This window comes from Protopterus annectens, chromosome 14.part0 (genome assembly GCF_019279795.1).
Source record: "Protopterus annectens isolate FY-2018-M chromosome 14.part0, PAN1.0, whole genome shotgun sequence".
Taxonomy (NCBI): domain Eukaryota; kingdom Metazoa; phylum Chordata; order Ceratodontiformes; family Protopteridae; genus Protopterus; species Protopterus annectens.
The window spans coordinates 265,477,574-265,504,959 of record NC_056748.1 but is presented as its reverse complement, the minus strand read 5'-3'; positions in this window follow the sequence as shown (position 1 = coordinate 265,504,959).

The window sequence follows — 27,386 nt, the reverse complement described above, 5'->3', positions numbered from 1 at the left end:
TATGCGCCTATCTTAAACCCTTTTGAAACACGTGAGGACAACTGTACACTCAATCCAATAGCCAAGACGTTTCATCCTTGTAGCTTCATCCTAACTTACAATGTGGATGTGAAGGCCATTATTTCTATCATACAAAAAAAACTGGAGTTTCATTATGCAGGAGGGGTTATTCAGGGAGAATGGCATGGAAAACCCCAAAATAGTTTTCAAAAGGGGTCAAAACCTCAAAAACATTCTGGAATCTAAGGCCAGGTCCCTAGAAGTAAGAGCAGGCATGTCTAAATGCAATATGTGCCATTATTGTAAGCACATATCAGTGGGGTCGTCCTTTGTTATAAGGAAGTCTAAATACAGAATACATGGTAGGTTTAATTATTCTAGTACAGGAGTTGTCTACATAGCTAAGTGTTCCCACTGCCCAGTCTTCTATGTCGGTAAAACCGACAGAAAATTACAGGAGCGTATTTACGAGCATCTATACGCTATTAGGAAGGGTAAGGTGGAAAACGCTTTAGCAAAGCATGTAAAGGAAAATCCTTTACATTCATTTTCCTTCTTAGCCATCGACCAAGTTCGATCGAATGGCAGGGGGGGAGCTGATTCATTAATCCTTGAAGGGAGAGAATTGGTTTGGCAACTCAGACTGGATGCATGCCATTATCCAGGCATCAATGACAGATTATCTATTACATGTATATTGAAACTTAAGAGTTTAACTAGATAGTATCTATTGTACCTATTGATTTTCATTTTGGTATACATACACAAGTAAAATATAGATAATAGTTTTAATTATAAATATACATACAATAACAAATAGGATAGTTTTTTATTTGATTGTACAGTAGCTTTCGGTAGCAGTTGTTTTGTAGTCGGTAGAAGCATCAGATGAGTAAAGTACCCAGGGATATTGATGGTTTATTTTCACTTTTATTTTTATTCTGATTTATTGCATTCATTGCATGATGTGACATTAAAATTCCATCATTTACATTCATTAAATTTAACAACATGTTGGCTCATTAAATAAGTAACATCTACTATTTTTATATGTTTTTAATCAATCTGGTTCTTTTTCTGATTAATATAATGTTTTTGAGGAGTTTTTATATGTATTCAATGATATTTTGTATAGTCTTCTATAGATAAGATGTGCAGGTATTTAAAGGGTAGTGATTGAGTGACGTTGTTTCCACTTTTATTTCTCTTAGGAGTTTTCTGAGGAAGTTGGTGTATTGTAACCGACGAAAAGCTTGGGAAAAGCTTAAACCTAATAAATTTTGTTCATTTTACATTTTGGCGACTTGGAGTTTTATTTTGGTGTTCTCAAGGGATGGAGGAGTTTCGTGCATCTCATCATTTTTATACCATACTTTCCTCTCTTTTTCTATTTCAGCAATTTTTATTTTCCATAAAATATTTTTTTTTTTCTTGATAACATCTTTTTACTTGGTTTAAACATACTTTTCCTCTTTTGAATTACTTACATATCCCAATGCTGCTTATATTTGTACTTTAGTGAATTTACTACTAACCTTTCATTTTTATCATTTATCCAAAACAAAACTTTATACATATTCAAAGAAGCAACATAAACAATTGGGTTTATTAATCGTAAACCTCCCTCTTCCTTGCCCGTATATAAGAGTTTTCCCTTCACTGGATTCACTCTCGAACCTCATATAAAAGAAAAAAATGTACATGCAGTATTTCTTTTCATAGATTATTGGCAACATATAGACATTAGCTAAATGTGCAATTTTTGCCAGTATAACTGAATTAATCAAAGTTTTTTATTAAATGATAGTTTGCATGTTTTCCAAAAACAGCAAAGCTCCTTTATTTCATCTAATATCCAGTTCCATTCCTCTTCACTTCCATTTTTACCCCCAAAGCTTATTATTAACACAGATTTCTTTCATCAAGAAATATACTCCTCCTATCTTTATTTTTATTTTTTTTAATTTTACAAGTCTTTTGGGTTTCTAAAACCATGACGGCAATGGACCCCATTCTTAAGTCAAAGTATGATTAAAGTTCATGAAATTAGTAATGTTTCAATCTTTGACGTTATCCAGAAGTGCTCTTCCCAGCACCCATGATGTGCCCAGTAATGACTCCTTCTGCAATTCGTACAGAGTTACACGTATTGGTAACATATCTTATTACAATTGTAGATTCTTTTTTATAAGACCCATTGTTCCTACTACTATTGGAACTGTCTGGGCATCTTTCTTCCACATTGCTCTCATTTCTGACTGCAATCCTGATATTTTATGACTTTGTGTCTCTCTGTATGCAAGACACTGTAGTCATTGGGTGTAGTGATTTCTTTGATCAATGCTATTTTTGTTTTCTTTTCATGGACCACTATATCTGGTTTTCTCGCATCTGTCTTTTGAACTGTTGGTAATGGGTGACCCATATGATGTAGACTTCATCATTTTCTATGATGCTTTGCAACTCATGTTTCTAGTGTTTTTCAGCCACTTCAGTACCATAATGTTTGCAAAATCCCCAGTGCCACATTATTATGCCTTTCAGTATACATACCTTCTGCCATTAGTATAACACAAACAGCAACAAGGTGTGCGACTTTTTCCAATTCTGTTTTACAAAACCTACATTTGTCTGCTTCTCCCACATGTTTAATGGACTTTGTAGACCAACGTGTATGTAGCCCCCTATCTTGAGCCATCAATATTAACCTTTCATCTTTTGATTTGAATTCACCACTCCTTAACCATTCCTGCATTTGATCCTGATCAACATGAGGTTCATCCAAGAGTTTTTTATACTTGCAACTATATTTATGCATTTTCCACATTTATTGCCTTCTCATCTGATCCTTCACCTTATATTCTTTCTTTTGTTTTTTGGCACATTCAGTTGCTGCCTGAGTTTTATCTTCTTCTAGTTTAATTTCCATTCCCACTTGATGCTGATATACTTCTGCTAGACTAAGCAGGGAAGTCATCTTAGAATTATTCGCCTCATATTTCAAAACTTTCACTATGTTTGGGTCTTGTGAGGTCAGCAGATATGTGTGGAGTTCCACAATTGCAGATCTATACATATAATCAATTTCAAGGAGGCCCATACTTCCTTCAGCATGGGGAATATATAATCTTGGTATGCAGTGATTTTTATAAATCATTTCATAAGAATAAAGTTTTCTTCTTGTTTTCCTATCCACCTTTTGGGGCCAGTCATTCTCTCGAAAGCTGTAAGTTAGGACAGGAAGAGCAAATTGGTTTATAGCTTGAATTTTGTTCCTAGATGTCAATACTGTTTTCAGAATTAAAGTCTTTTAAAATATTCCTTACTAAGTTTTATTTGCAAGAATAAAAAGCCTCTGGGTGGATGCACTACATTAATGACCAGCCCAACTTTGTAAAAATAAGACAAAGAGTTTATTGAGAGCTTTTGTCCTTCTCACATAAGGACTTCTTCAGAATAAAAAAACACATAACCCAGGTGTTTAAATAGTCAGTTAACATCACATGACCCTTAATTAATGAAATACAATACAATACATGAATCAGACTATAAACCTATAATACTAGAATAGAACCTAAAAAAACACAAGCCTAATTCTATTGTAAAACATACCATAAATAGTATTCCTAACAAACATCATTAAAAATAATTCATTATATTAAAAAATGATGCATTTTATAAATGACCTTAGTATATGGAACATGAGTTAAAAAGGCTAATAATTCCAGCCTGCTTAGCATCTATTCCCCCAGGAAAAAGAAGTAAGGGTATGAGCAATCCAAACTCAATACACATTTAATGCCCTATATTTTAGAAGGGGCATAAGGTTGATACTTTCATTAAGACCCGGGGAGAGGTAGCATTCAATCTTAGTTGCCAATAAAATTCCCTCATTACTAATGTGTTTTCCCAATACCCCCCACATGGGTCCTTCTTAACCTTATCAATAATACCAAAGAGGAACCTAGTATAATACTAACAGACCATAGAATGGTTGTGAAGGGCATTAACCAAATTACAATGATTAATGGTGTACAAATACTCATAAATACGCTTACACAAGGTTCTCTCTGTTTTGCCAATATAAAAGTACTAGCACCCCTGGCATGCCACAATGTACACCAGACTTGAACTCCCACATTCACCTGTCCTCAGTTTAATCATTTTAGGGGGATTTCCCAAAACAACTTCCTGCCCTGATAAACAAAGATGCAATAACTGCACCTACCACATTTATAAGTACCTTTTTGATCTCCCCTACCTAATATAGGATGTTCCAATAAGTCTTTCAAATTAACATCTGTCTTAAAAATGAAACATGGTCTATCCCCTAAACTGTGTATTAATTCTGAATTGGTTTGAAATAACACCCAATTCCTAGTAAGAATAGTTTTAACTTCCTTACTAAAATCCCCATATTGTAAAACTATAGAATGTACAAAATGATTTTCAATATTCTGGTTTCTAGGGGAAAGGCCATATGTCACTCCCTAATAATGGCTTAAAAAGGGAACCCCCACCTTCTAAGACTTCTTTACCACATTTAGCAATCACGTCAAAGGGGTAACCCCTTCCGCAAACATTTTAAACAAAATGCCCAACTCAATTTTAAAATCCTCCTTTGCCAAACACATATGGGCTGCTCTAATCATTTGACCTCTCACCAGATTCCTCTTAATGTGCAAAGATTGGTTACTCTGAAAATCCAAAAAGGTATTAGAGTAAGTAGGCTTCCTAAAAGGTTTAGACTCAAAACACTGGTTAGCATGAGCCTTAAAAATTGTAACATCAAGGTAATCTATGTTACCATCTGAAGTCTTATATGTAAACTTAAAATAAGGACAAGCCCCATTCATGTAGTCCACAAATTGTCCTACTTTTTCCCTTTTACCATCCTTCCACAAAATAAAAATATTGTCCAGATACCGTACACACATGAACCAAAATTCATTAAATTCAGAATTAAAAATATATTTTTTCTCCCAAGAGTACAGTACCAAGTTTGCGTAGATGGGTGCACAACTTGCACCCATTGCTATACCCTTAACCTGTTTAAAAAAATCCCCTCCAAATGTAAACTAATTATTATCCAAAATGTACTCCATAAGTGTCATAATAAAATTAATCAAATCACTATTCAAAGTTGAAAGTTCATAAAAGGCATCATAAAAAAATTGCAGCCCTTCTTTATGGGGAATAGATGTGAATAAATCAATTACATCAGTAGTAACAAAACTACACATATCCGAATAGTATCCATTTTTAACTTTCCTTAAAAAGTCCCATGAGTCCTTAAGTATACAATTAATAGGTTGTAAAATACCCTTAAGAATCGTATCTATAAAAATCCCTAAGGTATAAGTGGAACTATTGTGGGACACTACTATTATCCAAAAGGGTGGGGTATCAATATTTTTATGGATTTTGGGGATACCAAACACATTGGGAATAACTGGGTATTCATTTTTGTAAAAAAATAAAAAGCAATTCATTAATAACTCCCTGGAAAAAGCATCATTTAAAAATAGCTGTATGTTCCTCTTAGCTATATTAATTTCATGAAGTGACACCACAACATAAGTGCCTGTGTCATGTAACATATCCCCTATCAAGTTGGTATAATCCATATTATCCACGATAACTATCCCTCCCCCTTTATCCGGTTTCATAATCCTAATGTTATGATCCATATGTAATTCCTGAAGTAAATTTGTTTCTTCTTTAGTTAAATTAAACAACTATTGTTGATGAATATTAAATGCTTTGTATATCTATTGCTCACAAATCTCCTCATGACTAGCAATTAAAGGGTACAGTGGTGGGTTAAAAGTACCTTTCCTCTTAAAATTAGACTCAGAAAATCACTAGCAACCTGATTCATAAACATTGTCCCAAAATGTAATTTTCTAGTGTTTAACTGAAACTCGAACAATAGTTTTGCAATATTACACCTATGGCTCGGGATGTATTTAAGCCCTTTCTTAACTAGAGAAAAATGAGTAGGTCCTACAGTCTGTGTACTATAATTAAAAATATTAAAACCTTGAGAACGTAACATTTTGCCCCCAAAGTCTTCTATAATCTTACCATCATCTAAAACTTGCTTCTGCTATTCTTCCTTCAGTGTGATTTCTGTGCCTTTTATGACTGCCCTGTTATCAGTTGAGGATGGAGTAAAAAATTATTATTATACTGACAGAATTTGTTTCCAATCCTCACAGACCTTCTTAAAATCGGGTACTCCCTCTCAGAAACCTCCCTGTTTTCCCTATTATGGGGCAAATTGTTAGTTAGGGGGGTTAGATTTTGTCTGTAGGGGCCTTTAGAATTCCTTTCAGTACCAACATGTGCATCCCTATTCTTCATAAAGTATGCCTTAGGCAAAGGGTAAGCTAAATGGTCATTGTATTCTGAAGCATCTTGTAAAAGTTTCTTCTGTTTCTTGGCCATATTAGACTTAACCTGTTTCTCTCTTTTGTCAAAAATAAAATTATATCTGGTTTCAAAACTTAAAGAAATACCATCATTACAAATCTGTACATTCATTACATTGATTTCATCAAATAACTCTTGACTATGATTATTATTGATCCTAATAATAAACTGAATTAATTCTAAATCATGTCGGTCAAACATGCTCAAAAGTTCCTCTAGCTTCCCTTGTCCATATATAATCCCATTTGGGAATTTAAACATTTATAAACCCTTTGGAATACATTTAAGTCTCACATATTACAGTGTGATAACGTGTACCTTGCTGAACTTTAGTTCCGCAGGGTCTCTTGTAAGTCAGAAATGCCTTCCGTGGTGGGGAGCTAATCAAAGAGTCGGTCACAACCAAAAAATCCCTATTTAGCCACCTAGCCAATCGTTTACCATTATCTTCCACATAATTATGTCTTTGACCACATGGAATATCAACCAAATTAGTTGTCAAAATCACTTCCTTCTGTGCCGCTGGATGTTTACGTCTGACAATACTATCATTTAGTTCCTGATTCAATGGAATACTTCACTGAGAGCAAGTTGCAAAGACTTTTGGGAATTGAAGTCTTTCCAAATAAGATTGAATTTGCGTAACCTGTTGAGAGAACAGTTTAACAAGTTGAGATAAAGTGCCTTCTTCTCCCGATTTTGCTGAATAATCCAAAAAGTTTTCCACTGGAGCAGCATTGCCCTTGGGTGAAGAATCTGCTCCAGTAAATTCTGCCATGTCCTCTGAATAAGGGAAAGAAAGTGGGTAAGGGCACATAGAGATCCAATGTAAAACCAATAGGATACACCCACACAGAATGCATAAAACGTGCGATGGGTAGTAAAATCCACAACCACTGTGAAAACTGAACCAGTTAAAGTTAAAAAGAAACACAGAGAAACCTCGGTCAAAAGCAAACTAGAGAATGAAAAGACTCCAGGTGGACACACTACCTTAAAAACCAGCCCGACTCAGTAAAAATAAGACAGTTTATTGAGCGCTTTCATCCTTCTCACATAAGGACTTCTTCAGAATAAAGAAATACAGACCCCATGTGTTTAAATAGTCAATTAATACCACATGACCCTTAATTAATGACATACAATACATGATTCCACCCATAAACCTATAATACTAGAATAGAACCTCAAAAAACACAAGCCTAAAACTATTGTAAAACATACCATAAATAGCAGTCCTAACAAAAATCATTAAAAATAATTCATTATATTAAAAAATGATGTATTTTAATAAATAACCCTAGTATATGGAACAGGAGTAAAAAAGGCCAATAATTCCAGCCTATTTAGCACCTATTCCCCTAGGAAAAAGAACTAAGGGTATGAACAATCCAAACTCGATACATGTTTAATGCCATATATTTTAGAAGGGGCATAAGGATGATACTTTCATTAAGACCTGGGGGTGGTAGTGTTTAATCTTAGTTGTCAATAAAATTCCCTCATTGCTAATGTGTTTTCCCAATACCCCCCACATGGGCCTTCTTAACCTTATCAATAATACCAAAGAGGAGCCTATTATAATTGTAACAGACCATAGTATGTTTGTAAAGGACATTAACCAAATTGCAATGCTTAATGGCATACAATTGCTTGTAAATATGCTTACACATGATTCTCTCCGTTTTGTCAGTATAAAAGTAGTGGCACCCCTGACATACCTCAATGTACACCAGACCTGAACTCCCACATTCACCTGTCCTCAGTTTAATCATTTGAGAGGGATTTCCCAGAACAACTTCCTGCCCTAATAAAACAAAGGCACAATAACTGCACCTACCACATTTATAAGTACCTTTTTGGTCTCCCCTACCTAATATAGGACGTTCCAATAAGTATTTCAAATTAACATCTGTCTTAAAAATGAAATGTGGTTTATACCCTAAATTGTGTATTTATTCTGAATTGGTTTGAAATAACATCCAATTTCTAGTAAGAATAGTTTTAACTTCCTTACTGAAATCCCATATTGTAAAACCATAGAATGTACAAAATGAGTTTCAATATTCTGGTTACTAGGGGGAAACTTTCTGTAAATGCACAACTTGCACCCATCACTGCACCCTTCTATGCTGCACCCATCTAGGCAAACTTGATACTCTACACGTGGGAGAAAAAATATATTTTTAATTCCGAATTTAATGAATTTTGGTTCATGTACCTATGGTATCTGGATGATATTTTTATTTTGTGGAAGGATAGTAAGAGGGAAGTAGGACGATTTGTGGACTACATGAATGGGGGTTGCCCTTATTTTAAGTTTACATATAAGACTTCGGATGGTAGCATAGATTACCTTGATGTTACAATTTTTAAGTATCATGCTAACCAGTGTTTTGGATCTAAACTTTTTAGGAATACACAATTTAGGGGATAAACTATGTTTCATTTTTAAGACAGATGTTAATTTGAAATACTTTTTGAAACATCCTATATTAGGTAGGGGAGACCAAAAAGGTACTTATAAATGTGGTAGGTGTAGTTATTAGTTATTGTGCCTTTGTTTTATCAGGGCAGGAAGTAGTTGTGGGAAATCCCACTCAAATGATTAAACCCAGGACAGGTGAATGTGGGAGTTTAGGTCTGGTGCACATTGCGGTATGTCAGGGGTGCCACTACTTTTATATTGGCAAAACGAAGAGAACCTTGCATAAATATATTTACAAGCATTCGTGCACCATTCTTCTTCTTTCGGCTTTTCCCAGTTAGGGGTCGCCACAGCGGATCACCTGTCCGCTCATGATTGGCAGTTGAGTTTTACAGTGTCGAGTTGCCAGCCCAGCACCCAAGCATTTGTGCACCATTAAGAATTGTAATTTGGTTAATGTTCTTTACAAACATACTATGGCCTGTTACAATTATACTAGGTTCCTCTTTGGTATTATTGATAAGGTTAAGAAGGACCCATGTGGGGGATATTGGGAAAACACATTAGCAATGAGGGAATTTTATTGGCAACTAAGATTGAATGCTACCTCCCCCCGAGTCTTAATGAAAGTATCAGCCTTATGCTCCTTCTTAAATATAGAGCATTAAACATGTACTGAGTTTGGATTGTTCATACCCTTAGTTCTTATTCATAGGTTCATAGGTTTTCTGGAGCTTTTACAACCCTAGCCCATAGGATTACTCTGGCAACGTGCCACCTGACCTTAGTTTACAGTGCCTCTGTTGAGTAGAGCCACTGGAGTGATCCCCTGGGTGAATTTATCTATTTCCCATCCACTCATTAAGATTTCTTTTGAAGAAGGCCAGCAAGGTGCTCTGTTTGACATGTATGGGAAGTCTGTTTTGTAGCATGGGCAGCCTCTGGGTTATGAACCTGTCCCTCCAGCACGTTCTAAGTAGGCTGGAATTATTGGCTTTTTTGACTCCTGTTCCATATACTAGGGTTATTTATTAGACTGCTTCATTTTTTAATATAATGAATTATTTTTAATGATGTTTGTTGGGACTGCTATTTATGGTATGTTTTACAATAGTTTTAGGCTTGTGGTTTTTAGGCTCTATTCTAGTATTATACGTTTATAGACTGATTCATGTATTATATTGTATTTCATTAATTAAAGGTCATGTGATGTTAATTGACTATTTAAACACCTGGGTTCTGAGTTTTTTTACTCTGAAGAAGTCCTTATGTGAGAAGGACGAAGGGTCTCAATAAACTGTTTGTCTTATTTTTACTGAGTCGGGCTGGTCTTTAAGGTAGTGCTTCCACCCAGAGGCTTTTGATTCTCTAGTTTACTTTTGACCGAGGTTTTGCTATGTTTCTTTTTACCTAAGTTTTATTCACATATGTTCATGTTTTATTGTTGACCCTTCATCATTTCCCAAATATTTATACACTCCCTCTTGTTCAAGTTCTTTTATATCATATTTTTGTCCCAAACTGATGTTTTTGGTCCTGCAGCTTTCTGCTTTAAAGGTTGCTTTTGCACATTTATCAAGACTGAATGACATTCTTATATCATCTGAAAAAATTTTGACTACTTGTAGTTGCTCTTTCAGTTCATCATCTGATGTGCTATACAATTTTAAATCATCAACAAAGAGACGATGAGAAGTCTTTACACTTTATTGTTTTCTAGGAGCCAGATTATAGCTATGACCTAATCTGTTAAGTAGACAGTTTAATGGGTTAAGGGAAAGACAGAATAGCAGTGGTGACAGTGAGTCACCCTGGAGTGGGTCTGTATTACATACTTGAAACTTTATGTAATTGAATGACACATCGAACATGCCATTCATCAAATTCGCTCTTGTGGTGACTGCATCCCCCGCTAATTATATATGCCGACTCTGAGATCACACTACAGTGAGGAAAGGGCAAATTTTCTGATCTTCACTGTACTGCGATCTCACTGTAAACAGCTTGATAAACAGCATTTCAATGTAAAGTGCCTTTCGATTAAATTACTTTTCGATAACATAATATCGACCCCCCCCCCCCGGAATATCCCCCTTTGAATTTTTATCCCTGGAATAATAATTTGTCCTTTATTATGGCTTAATTGCAGAGCTGTCTGCTACTGTTTCATGGTCACTGTAATGTAACTGATCAGTATTGGGTTTATCTTATACACTTTTAAGCACTCTTTTATACATGAATGTGGGATACTGTCAAATGCTTTTTTGTAGTCAGTCCATGCCATACTTAGATTCGTCCTCTTTATATAGTCCTCTATTATGATTTTATTTAGCAACAAATGATTCTTTGTTCCACTTGACTTTTTTATTGCCCTTTTTGTTCTATTGCCATGATTGAATTTTCTTCTAAATTACTATAAACTCTGTCAGCATCAATTCCGGTGTATAGTTTATATGTTATCGGAAGAAAGGGTACTGGCCTATAATTTTTATGGTAGCTCGCAGGTTCACTCTTAAGTAGGAGCATTGTTTTTGCTGTTGTTAGCCAGGTTGGTATCTGTTTGTGGTGTGCATATAAATAGTTCATTACTCGTGTCTAAATCTTTGTGCAATGATGTTAATACTTTTAATCAGAAGCTAGGTACTGCATCTGGGCCTGGGGTTTTCCATCTGGAGACTTTTCTTAACTTTATTTAAATCTCTCTGGCTGTTACTTCATCCCATTTCATATCCTGTACTTTTGAACTTCTTATTCTTTCTTTTACTTCTTCTATCCATTTAGCATCTTTATTATGCTCCACAGGATCTTCATAAATACTTCTCCAAAATATATCTATTTCTTCCTTTTTTGGTGGTCTTTCAATTCCTTTTACTTTGTTTCCCAATGCTCTATAAAACTTTTTTGGGTCATCAGTAAATTGCTTATTTTGTACTTTTCCTTTGTATTTATCTGTGTATCTTCTAAGTTTTTCAACCTGTGCTGATATTTTTAATTTATTTGTGACAGTCCATGATAAATCCTGATGCATTATGATACTGTGTATTGCTTTCATCACGTCTGTCTTTCTGAGTATTTTTGTTGATCTGTTCCCTCTTCTATATTCTTATAACAGAGACACTTCTTGTCTTAACTGATGTATAGTTTTCTCTATTTGATACTTTCATAATGATATTCGATTTCTCTCCGTCCTTTCCCTTACTACCTTGTCTTCTTGTGGTAGAATTTTATTTGTTATTAATTTAGTTGCACAGTAATATATCCTGTTTACTTCTCTTATATCATGTCAATCTCTAAGGAGAGCCCTAATTACTGTGTTCATTTGTTTTCCAAACTTCTGACTTTTTGGGTTTTATTGATCTTCTGCAGTCTGTTTCTTTCATTTCTCTTAACATTTATATCTCTATTAAATCAAGCAACTCTTCCCCTTAACTCATTTTCTTCTAAACTGAGGGCACATTCTTTTTCTCCATTTCCTGCTGGTATTCTATAGAAAATTCTATAGCATCCTCCTTTGACACATTCTCTTCAGTTTCATCCTGTGTCATCTGTTGCTCTATCATATGGGAACTCACACATAATAAATTCCCAGGTCTTAATGATAATATTTCCCTTGCACCTGTTCTTAGAATGAGGGCAGCTAGACTATGAAAACATATAAACATGCATGCAAACGTTTTATGTCAATGGCCAATTTTAAGATTTAATTTTAGGATGTTAATTTTATGATTTATATTTCACAAGTATGGTTATATAGGATTTCTCAAAAAATATTTTTAACATTAATATTTATATGTATTTAAAATATTTTATATGTTATATTCAATATACATTGCAAGTTATTGTCTAACATTGCTTTATACTACTTCATATTACATTTTTATATATTTTAATATGTTTTATAATTAATATATTACCAAATGTCGTTATGTATTTGCAATTTTCCTTTTGACCACTTGGTGGTAGTATTTCATTTAAAATATGTTGATTTAGTATATTTTTATATATGGTGTACAATATATATTTATATGTAAAACACTGGATCCAAATTATATCAAATTATATTTAGTTTATGATGTAAATTTAATTTTTATTTTTTAGATTTATATTTACAAGTGACGTTTTTAACATATTCAAGAAACTGTAGAAGTTCAAGTGATATAAAATGAGGTTAGTGTGATGAATTAAACAGTAGGAATATATATTAATGAGTTGAACTCTAGATGTGATTGGATAATTCAAATGTTTGTGTAGGATATATAAAGGGTAATTTGTAATTATGGTGTTGTCTGATGAAGTCTGAATGTGCTGGATGAAAAACGCGGTGATTCGTTAAGCATTTAACGTTTGTATTTGTTAATAATAAACAGTTGATTTTATTTACGCTCGCTGTCCGGTGTTTAGTTTTCCTCATACAGTGCATTTGCTGGTTATTGGTTTGTGTTCGCATTGGTCCTTAGTTTTTGGAACTCACATGTGTATTACTCCTCAACAGTGACTGCATTAGAGTTCCCACGGCTTCCTGTTCCTTCCCTTGCTCTCCAGCTTCAAGTTAATGTTTATACCGGTTTCCTGTGGAAGGCTCCAAAATATCTTCATATGGCAACTGACAAGTTGCTTTCCATTCCATTGGTTTCTCCTTAATTTGGATGTCTATTGTTCTATCCTGCTGGGGTGCTTTCTGAGTTAGATTTTCTACACTGAATCATTCACTTTGCAGGTTCTCCATAACCTTAGTTTCTATTTCTTTAACTTCTCTATTACTAATCTTCTTTTCCTCTTTGTCTTCTTATCTTTTGTATTGTAAAGTTTTCCATGTCTGGATTCCTTTGCCTGTATTATTCTTCAAATATCTTTGGTGCTGCTCTTTTTCTATTGATTAGTTTTGGTTTCTCATTTGCATAAATATGGCACCATATTAAATCTCTTTTTCTTTCCCATGTCCATATTTCTTCTTCAGATATCTCCTGATCTTCCTGTTTCTCCTTACTTTGGGAACTCGTTTCATCATGCAGTGATGTAACTTGTGATAGACCTACTGTACCAAATCCTTCACTTCGCAGGCATTCGTAACTTCAACTTCTATTTTTTTAACATCTACTTTACTTATCTTCTTTTCTACATTCCCTCATATTATTTTTGTATTGTGAAATTTTCCATATCTGAATGCCTTTGCCTGTATTTCTCTTCAAATATCTTTGGGGCTGCCTTTTTTGTATTGGTTAATTTGGCTTTTGACTTTGTATAAGTATTGCACTGTATCAAATCTCTCTTTCTTTTCCATGTCCATATTTCTTTTTTATACTTTTCAAAAATCTCTAGGTGTTGCTGTTTATATTTTCAAACTTCCTCAGATGCTTCATTTTCCAAACAAATCAAAGTTTCTTGGTCTATATAAGGTATTTCACAAATTTGTTGTATTACTGAACACAAATTTTTATTTGAAGCTTCTGACAGTTTTTCTTGTGGAAGTCTTTCTCTTTCCTCTAATTTCTCTCTAAATCTTTTTGTATATCTTGTGTCTGGAAACTCTGGGCTTTTTGCATAATAGTAACAATACATAATTTCTTTATTATCCTCAATAGTCCACTCTATCATCTTTATGGCTCTTCTTTGGTCTATCAGTTTTTGTGATTTTTGTGGACTGCTACTTCCTTCTACAATGGGGGGCATCCTTTATATGTTTGCACTTCCTCAGATGTTTCTTTTTCCAAACAGATCAAAGTTTCTTAGTCTGTATAATGTTTTTCACAAATCTGTTATATTAATGAACACATTTTTTTTATTTGATGCTTCTGACAGTTTTTCTTGAGGAATTATTTTTCTTTCCTCTAATTTCTTTCTTAATCTTTTTGTATATCTTGTCTGGAATTTATACATTCATGCACAGCCTTGCATGCTTCTTAAAGATGTAGCGTATACATGCTACACTCTAATCTACACCTACTTCTTCTTCTTTGTCTTTTATTGGGTCTGTTTCTTCTCTTCATATACTGTCCTCACTTTTGTTTTCTTTTTCTTCATCATTTTTCTCTAGATTACAATCTATCTATAGATGTCTAATTTTGTTATATTTATAACATTTCAATTCACACTTTTTTTGCATCATGACCTGTTTCCCCACAAATATAACACCTCCCCTTACTACAGTTACTTATCAAATGATTATCTTTTCCACAGAAAAAAACATGTTTTTGGTTGTCCTCAGTATTCTACAACATCTCTATTACCCTCTACTTTTATCATAATAGGGAAGTGAAATTTTTTTATTTCTCCATTTTCAGTACAATATGACAGTCCCATCCACCAGTTCATAATCCTCTGTTATCATAGACTTTACTAATGTTCATAACTTCTTTACAAAATTTGCTTAAATGTCTCTTTAAAGTCTCTTTTTCAACTTCAGTTTAAAATTGAACATATATATATATATATTTTTTCTGTGAAATGCTTTAACCACATAGGAATTCCATGGATAACAGTTCGTTTTCTTCTCATACTCCCCCAAAAAACTTTCCGGAGCAGAACCAGTCTTAAAAATAATGTCACAAAATGTATTTTTATGAATAAGTATAAAATCTCTTACCTCCTGTGCCTCACTCCTAATGGGACAATCAAATTATCCCAGATGTCGTACCTATCCATTTCTTTTTCTTCTTTGTTTTGAATTCTCACCATAAACTTATTTTGATTGTTGACAGTTCCTTTCCTTTCCTCTGTTCATCTCTCATCACTTTCTCTGCAGTTTGTTTAACAACCTCAGCATATGATTTCTTTGTCTGGCAATCTTCTTTCAAAATAGCTTCTGATTCCTCTGATTGAATTTTGCCCATACTTTCCCCCCATGAAACATCTTTTCTGCTCTCTGGCTCAGTCTGCAATGGCATATTCATCCAAAATATTATTCTGCTACCCTGCTGAATGGACGGTTGTAATAACACATCCATCATTGTTTTAAATAGTTGTTTCCAATGAAACAGACAAATTCTACTGAAGCAGCTCCACAGAATCCTGTAGAGCTTCAAATACTGAACCGGCAATGGCCTCTGTGCTATCTGCTATCTTGAATATTTTTGAGTGCTGTTCTCCCAGTTACCACTACACTAGGAATGGAGCAAGCACTGTCTGCAATGACAAATTCCCGAAAAATATAATTCTGCTACCCTCCTAAATGGAGGATTGTAATAAAACATCCATCATTGTTTTAAGTATTTGTTTCCAATGACACAGACAAATTCTACTGAAACAGCTCCACAGAATCCTGTAGAGCTTCAAACACTGAACCAGCAATGGCCTCTGTACTATTTGTTATCATTGAGTACTGTTCTCCCAGTTACCACTAGACTAGGAATGGAGCAAGCACTCTCCTAAAGAGTAGGGTTCTTTATTGATTATCCCAGCTTATATTCATTATTTACACAATATACATTATTTACAATAATGTATACTTTATGTATAATACAAAACAGCCCCATATCCTTTAATCATTCCCCACTCTTTTTTTCCACAGCCAAAAAGATATTTTCTTCAAAATCTCAAATACTATTTCCCATTAAACTTTCCTTCATTAAGTCTTGCATTCCATATTGTCTATAAAATATAAACTATTTTTATCAACTTTCTTAACCTCTTTTTGTTCTTTATTACCATAATACCCATATTCAAACATATTCATATTCAAATCTTCAACTTTATTGAAACCTTTCAATATCTTGTTTTCACATATTTTTCCCAAAAATTCTTTACCCTAGAACATTTTAAAAACACATGTCCCACTGTTTCACCCTCCCCACAGTGATTAAACACTATTTCCTATATTTTTATAAGGCATAATAGCTTAACATGTAATTTACTGATTGTCAGTCTCCAAAAAAAAAATATATTCAATATTTTTCTACACCATGCAAATCTTATTTTATAGCATTTCTTTTTTTCATTCTCTAAAAATTTCCATGGGAAAACATAATAATGTTCATAGGTTCATAGGTTCATACTAGGCTATCTGCCATAGGGCATTTATAAGCCTAGCCAGAGTGTGTTTGGCTTTCACCACCCATTTTAAATGAATTTTGCTATGCCCTCTTTCGGGGTTAGTATACTGTGCCTCTGTCTAACAGTGACACAGAAGTGATACCCGGGGTAAACCTACAATCTCCCATCCACTCATCAAGATTCCTCCTGAAGAGAGTCAATGAGGGACTCTGCCTAACCTGGACTGGGATTTTATTCCAGAGTGAAGGGAGCCTCTGGGTTATGAATATGTCCCTCCAGCATGTCCTATTTATTTCAGTGCTGAGGTTCAAGTCTCTCGAGCACGTAGCTCGATGGGATTTGGATTTTCTGAGGTGCAGCATGTCCATTAATTCCGGGTTGGACATGGCTTTATATGTCAGGCACAGATCGCCTCTGAGCAGGCGGTATGCCACTGAGTAGAGCTGGAGTTTCTTTAACCGGGCAGCATATGGCATCTGTTTGAGCCCTTTGATCCTCTTGGTGAGGTACTTTTGGGGTCTTTCCAGTTGCTGCAGGTGTCTGGTAAGGTACATCCCAAAAGGGGCATTGTACTCAATTATGGGCCTGATGAGGGATGAGTAAAGAGGCACGATGACCTCCCCTGATCTAGATGTGAATCCCTTCATGATTAGGTGGGCTATATAAAATGTTTTTCTAACCACTTTGGCCACGTGGTTTTCAAATGAGGGATTGCTATCAACTTGGGTCCCCAGGTCCCTAATTACTTCTTCTGTACTTAATGGATTACCACCTATGTGCTAATTTGTGGGCACTTTGTTTTTGCCAAAGGGGATGACTATACACTTTTTGGCATTTAGCTTGAGGCCATGGCTCTGGCACCAGTTGTCTGTTTCTATGAGGCCCTTTTGTAGGATGCTTGTGTCGGCTGGCGAGTCGATTATGGCGCCTAGTTTGCAGTCATCTGCGAACTTGGTCAGCCACAGTCCTTCCGTGTTGGCCTGTACCGTTGAGAAATATATACTGAACAAGAGAGGTCCCAGGACTGAGCCTTGTGGGACGCCACTTGTAACTGGTTTGGAGTCTGACATGGCTCCAGCAATTCTAACCATGTGGGTTCTGTCCTTGAGCCAGTTTGCAACCCATCTAGTGACTTAGGGGTTTATATTTAAGCTGGTGAGCTTATCTATAATGCCCGAGTGGGGTATTGTATCGAAGGCTTTTGCGAGGTCCAGGTAGGCTGTGTGGACCACCTTCCCCTTGTCAATGGCCTTGGTGACTGTTTCAAAGAAATCGACCAGGTTTAAGAGGCAGGATCTCCCCTTAACAAAGCCGAGCTGGGTAGGATCCAGTGTCTGCAGGTCCCCAATATCTTTATTTATGAGGTCCATGATGATCCTTTCCATAGTTTTGCAGACCAAGCTAGTCAGGCTTATGGGGCGATAGTTTCCAGGATTTGTTGAGGCAACACCTTTGTGGAGAGGGACCACTGTTGCTGTACGCCACTCTTTGGGTACATATCTTGTAGTAAGGCTGAGATTGAACAGTGGTTTTATGTTTGGGTTTAGCTCTTCTTGGAGTTCATGTAGGATGCAGCCCGAGACACCGTCTGGTCCCATTAATGCTGTGTTTTTTGCTTTGGAGAGGGCGGCTCTTACCTGAGCATCTGAAATGTCAGGGGGGCAGCACTCTGCTGGGATAGATATTTGCCCTTTTGGTGGGGAGGGTGGGAGAAGTTTGTGCTGAACCTGTCAGCTAGGATGTTGGCAATGTCTGTGGGTTTGGTGTATTTTTTGTCATTTTGGACTAATTCTGAGCATATCTGGGAATTCCCACCCAGGTTCCTAACATAACTAAAGAAAGCCTTGTGATTATCCTTAGTGTCCTGTACAATTTTTTTCTCGAAGCTGGCCTTAGACGATTTTGTGAGTGCCCGTAGTTTTTTGCTAATACTGATCAGAGATGCCTTCCCTTTTTGGGATTTTGCTCTATCATGTAGTAGCTTTCTCCTTCTATTGTATAGTTTGTTTATGGCTGGGGTCCACCAGACAGGGCGCCTGCCTTTGGAGGATTGGGTCTTGGTTTTATTTGGGATTGCATGATCCATGCATTCCTGAAGGTGTTCATAAAATGCGTTTATAAAGAATTCTGCGGTCTGGGCCGTATTTTCCACAGGCCCGGGGGCTTTGAAGGATTCCACCTCGGTTTTGAGGAGTGTGAAATTTGCTTTAGAGAAGTTTTTCACTGTGGTTTTCTGGGCAGGGGGTGGGGTCGGGATGTGAATATCCAGTGAGATTAGTTTATGGTCTGATCTTACCAGGGGGGGATACACTTCTGGTATGGAGCATAGAGCCCCCATGTTGGTGATGATCAGGTCCAGTATGTTTTCCCCTCTTGTGAGAAAGTGGTAACAAGTTGTTCCATAGCATTTGAGTTTATAAATTCTAGGAACCTTTGGGCTAGGATGTTGGAGCTAGAGTAATGCTCCCAGTCTATGTTTGGGTAATTGAAGTCACCCAATATAATGGTGTCAGGAAGGCCGAGTGGGGTTCCTGGGTTTGGGAGGGTGGTCTTTAGCAGGCTATAAACTGGAAGGCAGTTTTACCCACTGTTAGTTGCACATGGATAATCTCTGATGCTTCGTGCTGTGCCACCAACCTGGAGGTGTGGGTATCTTTGACGAATATTGATACTCCCCCTCCTTTTGTGGTTCGGTCCAAGTTTTGGGGCCGAAAAGCATGGTATGAAGTATAACCTGGTAGTGCTGGGGTGCTCTCAGGAGCCTTGAACCAGGTTTCTGTTACTGCACAGATATCAATGTTCTCCATGCTAAGGAGAGTTTTGAGTGCATGCATCTTGAGGTTTAGACTTCTGGCGTTGAGTAGCATTACTCTTAGTTTTTTATCCCTTGTGATACCTATGGAGGTGGGTTTGTCTTTTAAGCCTTGCCTAAAAAAGGCACTATGGGGGTGGCAAGAGCCTTTGCCAATATCCGAAAGCCCAGGGGTGACAGGTGCAAGCCGTCCCTAGCGAAGCATCGTGGCTTGTCGAGCGTGTCATCCCAGGCCAACAGGCATTGGATCCCCTTTGAATGACACCACTACTTAAGCCAGTTGTTGAAATTGATCATCTTGTCTTCATATTGTGGCATCATTCTTGGTGAGGGTAAGATGCTACTCAAGGTCAGGGTCATACCGGCCTGGGCTACATGCTCAGAGAGCTCCTCTATCTCTCTCTTTTCATGTAGTCCATGGAGGTACGTCTCAGGTCATTCACACCAGCATGGACAATGACTGAGTCATATTTGTACTTGCCTTGGAGTGACCTGCATGCTTGTGTTATGTGGCAGATCCTAGCGCCCGACAGGCAGCTCACCATGACCTTCTCCTTGTTCAGCCTCGAGAGCGGGACATCAGTGTGCCTGACGATAGAGTTACCTATTACAAGTGTATCAGGTGTGTTTTTTAGCCTTAAGGGCTGTGACTGTTTGGCACACTGGCTTTGTGAGCTATGTGTTGCACGTGTTTTGTTTTGGGGTAGCGGTTGCTTGGGTATCTGCTTTGGAGGTCTCTGCTGCTTAGGAAGATTTTTATTTAGAGCCTCCCAGTATGTTTTTGTGTGTTTATGTGTTTGGTTTGCTGTCGTGGTAGGTCTGTGTGAGACTGGAATTGTAGTGAGTGTGGTTTCCTTCTCCTCCTGACTGGTTACTCCAGTACTAAGTTGAGAGAGCTTAGCCTCCAGTTTGGCTATATGGTTGCATCTCTCACATGTGTTGGAATTTGTTGGGAGGAGGAGAGGGTTGTCTGTTTACATGAAGCAGTTGTAACATTGCCTCAAGATTCCCAGATTCACCATCTGGACCAGAGAGGAGATTGACAACTGACCTTTGGACATGCTAGAATAGTATTGGGAATTCCTTTATAATTGAAAAAAGGGCAGGTGGGGAACAAGGTACTCAAGGGGAGTTTGTGAGGGTGTAGTGCTTTTAATTTTTTAGTGCTGACTTATATAATTGCTTCAGTGAGCAAGTGCCAGGCTTTAGAGTAGGAATAGGGTGTTTATTATGAGAACTAGATCAGTTCTAAGGGAAAAAGTGAAGAGCAGACTTTGTGGAGCCAAGGATGGTTTAAACCTAATTAAGCAGAGCTGCCCGATGCTGTGCTATGCACAAAATCGTGCAAAGCCGCGCCAAAGTGGGTTTTATACAGGGGGACTTGAAAGAGCTAGAAATTGGCCCAAAACAGCCAATAGACTACCAGATTCTTGTGTTGGGAACACTCCTCCAGGGATAGATAGGCTGCTCTAAGCTCCCCACTGCCACTGGTGAACAAAGAAGCCTTCCTTTGTCCAAGAAAGGAAATGGGCAACACAGGAACTTTCCAAAAGTCCAGAATACAGCAAAGCCTGTATTTGGACTACTCTAGGTCAGGAAAGAGGGAAACAAGGATAATTTTTTTTTCTTTTTTGCAACAAACACCAGGAAAATGCAATAAATATGTAACACAGGCTAGTGTACTTGAGTGTGTAGCCTCAAAAGGTAAATGCAACAAACAGGACAAACTTTAAAAGTGCAGGTGCAAAAACAACTTTAAACAGTTTAAAACAGTTCAAGAAGCAGAAATACTTGCAGTTTAGCTAGATCGGACAGTTGCCCAGGTAGTAGCAGGAAAAAAAACACTTTTATCAGGTTAGCAGTCGCTCTTTTAGCCTCTCTGCTGCTAGCACCACTCTGCAGGATCACAAGGAGCTTGGCTGAGTAGTAACAAGCGCAAAAACCGCGCCAAAGCGGGTTTTATACAGGGGGACTTGAAAGAGCTAGAAATTGGCCCAAAACGGCCAATAGACTATCAGATTCTTGTGCTGGGAACACTCCTCCAGGGATAGATATGCTGCTCTAAGCTCCCCACTGCCACTGGTGAACAAAGAAGCCTCCCTTTATTCAAGAAAGGAAATGGGCAACACAGGAACTTTTCAAAAGTCCAGAATACAGCAAAGCCTGTATTTGGACTACTCTAGATCAGGAAAGATGGGAAACAAGGATTTTTTTTTGTTTTGTTTCTTTTTTGCAACATTCATTATATTAAAATACCATTCTTTCCTATTTTTTTCAACATCATTTAAATTCAATTTCCAAAAAAGAGTTTTGTTTTGGTACTCTTTCATATCTTCATTTACATAATTTTTTGTCCATCTTTTCCTTAGACTTATCCTTTCTCAAAAGACTTTAGAGTTAACAATCAATATATGTTCTGTTAAATTCCTGTACTTTTTTTAATCCTACCAAAGATCTATATACATTCAAAGAAGCTGCATGAACAATTGGCTTAATTAATCCTAGTCCCCTTCCTCATCCTTAACATACAAAATCCCACTCTTAACTGGATTTAGCCTTGGTCCTCATATAAACAAAAATACAATGCATGTTTACTCTTTGTCATACTTTGACAAGATCATATATGTACTTGATAAACAGGCCAATTGCCGAAAAGGATAGAATTTAAGTATACTTTTTATACAACAGTTTATATGATTTCCAAAACATACACATATCTCTCAATTTCTGCAAGATTTCATAAGAAGATTTCTGTAAGATTTCAGTACAAGATATCATGATTACTGATATTCCTGAGCTCCTTGCCCAGCCCCCCAAAAATGACACCTGTCCCACAAAAAATGATGCCCCATACATAGCTCTCTACTACTGCTTGTGTGTCATCTTGACTCAATTGAATCAGTCCAGTTGGACATACAATATTATTCTGTCACTGTCACTTATTGTGATGCGATGTTGTGACTGTGCAAAGTTATGAAATTGTGCGTAGAATTGTGCATTTACGTTGTGAGGAAGTGGATAGCTATGATGCTTTCCCATGAGCTTCCTACAAATTCCTATATATTTGTTCCCCTGTTTGTTACTCATTGCTTTACAGCCCCATTTCACCACTGTCCTACCCACCCCTTTTTCACCAATTTAATATGGTCAAAAAATAGATTTACATACAACACTCATGGCCCATGGAAAAGCCTTCACTTTATGTCCTTTGCATTTGAGCAGAGTTTGGCATAGAGCAGCAATGCTGAGTGAATGAAAGCTATTTGACTTCTAATTGCAAAAGCTGAGTATTTTAATTTAGTACACAGTTGTCCGATTACTTCCATGTAAATGATCTTAAAATTCACTGTACTCTGGGAAAACAGAGTAAAGACAAACTAAAGACAGTACTGGGAAACAGTTACTATAACAGTTCTTGAGTTGCTGGATGTGTTAAAGTAGGCAATCCTATGTGGTATGTTGAGATAATTACCCTATTTGCAGCATTGTGTTTTTGCATAGTGTCATGGGTTCAGTTATAGTTGTAGGTCAATTTATTACTTCATAACATTTCATATTTTATTGTTTATGTAACTGTAAACATTTGTACTTCTGTTTGTATAAAACATTTCCTTAATATAATATTGGAACTGTGCAACAATACATCATTTTCAAAATCATTGCAGCCCCAACATGGAGACTTAAAAAGTAAACCTTATCCTGGTTAAGTCTTCTTCTCTTTCAGTTGTTCCCATTAGGGATCGCCACAGCAGATCATGTGTTTCTATTTCTTCCTGTCCTCTTGCTGTATCACACCAACCACCTGCATGTCCTCTCTCACCACATCCATAAACCTTATTTTAGGCCTTCCTCTTTTCCTCTTACCTGGCAGCTCCATCCTTAGCATCCTTTTCATCCTTTTCCCAATATACCCAGCATCCTTCCTCAGCACATGTCCAAACAAATGTAATTTCGCCTCTCTGACTTTGTCTCCAAGCTGTCCAACCTGAGCTGACCCTCTAATATACTGATTCCTAATCCTGTCAATCCTTGTCACACCCATCCTTATCCTGTCACACTTATCCTGGTTAAGTATTTATGTTTACTGCACTATCCTACCCCTTATTTGTACCTATGACGAGCACTTTATTGTACAGAGCATGACATATTAATGATGATTTAATAAGTAAGACTAAAACACCATACAGATGTTCATACATGTTCCACAAAACATATTGTTGATATTCCTCTTTACATCTATTTGTTTGTCTCTCTCTGATCACCCCTTCTGCTTCAGTAAATTGTCACCGTGCTTCAATTGTCTTATTTTAATGTTGTGAAGTAGTAATTTCTGTGTAGCATGATGCACTAACATGCACATGTATAGGAAGAATTTTGATTAATTTTAAGTGTTCTAATCCAGCAATTACTGCCTGTTTTGATAGAGTACTTTATGTGCACCTGTTGGCTACATATTGTTAGGAGCCACCATTATCCTTTTTCTGTCATAAGCTACTTTGTCCCTGCCTCCATCTCACCCTGGTAATGTACTTTCTCCTTTCTGTATCATTAATCGTCTACCGCTGCATCTGCACAATATGGTGCTGGTCAACAAATGCAACTAAAGATAAATGGAAGTACACAGCTTATGGCAATATCCTGTGATTTTATTGCCTTTGGCTGCATTACTCTGTTGTACTTTGCACAGCTGTGCTAAGCTATATTTAGTCAGTTTACTGTACTCTTCAACAAGCTGAAGAGTTGGATGTACAGATTACAGTAGTTAATAGAATAATAAAGATGAATACATACAGTCACATTTGCTGAAATGTGTTGTCACATGTTAATTATCAGAAGTATGACTTCCTACATGGTGTGCTTAGATAATACTCAGGCATAAATTTTTTTCTTGGACTGCTCTAAAAGTTTCAAATAATGATGACTGAAAAAAATGTTTCATGCTATTTTGTCTGACCCTTGTGTCTGCAAATGTTGGCTAAACCTTTACTTAACACATTTTCCTGCTGCTTCAGTAATGTGCATGCTACCTTTTGTGAAGCCTGTCTTGTATAGATCTTTGTGTGGAAATTGGTGGAGTGCAACATAGAGTACTGCCAATTCCTAATCTAAATACAACACTTTAAGGTATGGATATGCATGTGCTAACACTTTCAGCAGTGCGTCGTTGCGCTCAAACAGTACAATAAAAAAAGTGAAAATCAAATAATTTTAGTGTTATGTTGCATTTAAATACCTGTATTACATTTATTTATTTATTTTTATTTATTTATTTTATATTTGTTGACCAGGTTTGCCTGACTGGGCTGAGTTAGCCCTTTTTCTGCAGAGGCCCCGGGAAAAAAGGTCCACAATCGATAGTTAAACAAACATTAGCAGATTCAGGTTGGATGATACAAGTTAAGCAGCATAAATAACATCAAGACTTACATTTAACTAGGATATAAACAGCAAAAACAATATATAGTAGTAGAATATATGCAAGTAGGTGGTTGTAGTTTGGAAAACATCCTATACATAGGATATGAGATCAGAGAAATCTTTAGCATAGGGGATAGGAAATACTTGTATTAATAGGGTAAGAGAGATTTAAGGATTATATTGCATAGTATAATAGATCTAAACAGCATTTGGAATGGATAGATAGTCCTCAGTGACAGATGACTGAGTGAGTAGACAGTTAACAGAAATATGTCCTTTAAGGGCAGGGAGTGAGGTAGGAAGAAGAGGAACAAATTTACTTGGTAGTAGTATAGTAGCATGTCCAGCAATTTTTTAGGTAGTCTTTAGTGGCAGATTTAAATTCCTTGAGCTGTTGAAGTCTTCTAATGTCCAGTGGTAATTTGCTCCAAGAAATGGAGGGATAGTAGCTGTAAGGATTACCACCAATTTTAATGTTAGTTTCATAGATTTGGAGTTTATCAACAGGTGATCTTAATTACAGAATGATGTTAACCCAATTTATTAATTTAAACTATGTCTGCTCTACAGTGTTTCTGCTTGCACTGTGTTACACATTTGGGTAACCTATTCAAACATAATGAATCACTGTCATTCTGCAGTGCACTGTCCTGTGCATGAATTGCATGTTTGTCTTTAAATGCACTTAGTGCAAATATAAGACAATACAAGTGTGCAGTCATCCCAACTGATAATCTACTGGTATACAACAGTCAATGTGTATATCATCCCATAATGTGGAACATGCCAATGTCCCTCACATTAATGCAATATACATTAAGGACATTACATAGATTTCAGTTTAGAAGAATGTCATTAAATGTGGCAGTAATAATGATGGTACACTTTCCTGTGCACACATTTGCATTTGTTGCACAACATATGATACACAGTACCATCTCTTCCAAACAGTGGATTTTTGCAAATATTCTGATGTCCTATTTTACTTGGTAATGTCAGTCTTCTCCTGTGGCACTTGTGACTAATACAGTGCTCTCAAGATTGTGTAACTACATAGGTAGGACATTCAATGCCCAACATGAAAGATGTGTGTTTGTGTGTGTGAGAGAGAGATTGCATGTAACACTTGGTACTATATCCAGCTCCCATGAGAAGAATGCATTTAACTGTTCTCACAGCTGCCTTATTCCACTTTTTACTGAAACCTCTTCTATGAAACACAACAATGAGGTCATCCTGACAAAATGCACTCTCTTCCCTTGGGAATCAGACTTCTCTAGGGTGCTTGCAAATAATACAGCACTCTCTCGGTTATGTAACTAGACAGGTAGAAGGTTCAATGCCCCACATGACAGGCTGCTTCCATTTCTCCTGAGAAGAATACATTAAACTGCTTGCACAGCTCCTGTATCCCAATTTTTATGAAACATCCTCTATCAAACACAATGATAAGGTCATCCTGACAAAAATCCAGTCTCTGCCTTTAATATTCAGGCTTCTCCTGAGGCATGTACAGCTAATACAATGGCTTTAAGCAGTGTAACTACATCAGTAGGAGGCTTGATTCTTAACATGGTAGATATGTATATGTGTGAGTGGGTATGTTTACAGTTAGGTGAGTATGTGCTCAGTCAACTTATGTTCTAGATAAATGTGTTAAACTGCTAGATGACTTCACCATCCCCTAAGCTCACCTTTCACATCCACATTTTCTATTTTACTCTGCTGAGTACAATTTTCTATACATTACTTAAAGAAAACATGGCTTTTTTAGGCCATACTCTGTATACAAATTGGTAAATTAGTGCATCTAGTAAGAGTGTCATAAATTGAAAAAAATCCATTTAATGTTTTTTTAGAGGGGAAAGTGATGCAAACATTTTTAAGTGGGGTCAGTGGAGAAAATTTCCATTTAACTGTATACGGTCTCAGATGTACCGCAATGTGGTTGTGGGCACTTGAGATTCTGGCAATGATGTTTAGCTTGTTATCTTGGGTGGTATTATTGTACATGGGACATTTCAGTAGCACTGTTATTAAGCACATTTGCTTTGTAGTCATATAGATGTTTATTCCTCCTACTAAAAGCTACAACAGTTTTCATTATGCTCTACCTGTGCTCCCTGCCCAGAAATAGCTCATGAGCGAGGCATGCAGTAGGCATCAGCCTTCACTTCTACAAAGGAATAACATCAGCAGAACTACCCCACCCACTCACTGAAGGCAGACTATGATTGTCTCTCCAGTCTCCAGCATGCAAATCAACTTACATAAGTGTGAGTACCCCTGAGCATGGACCTCTCA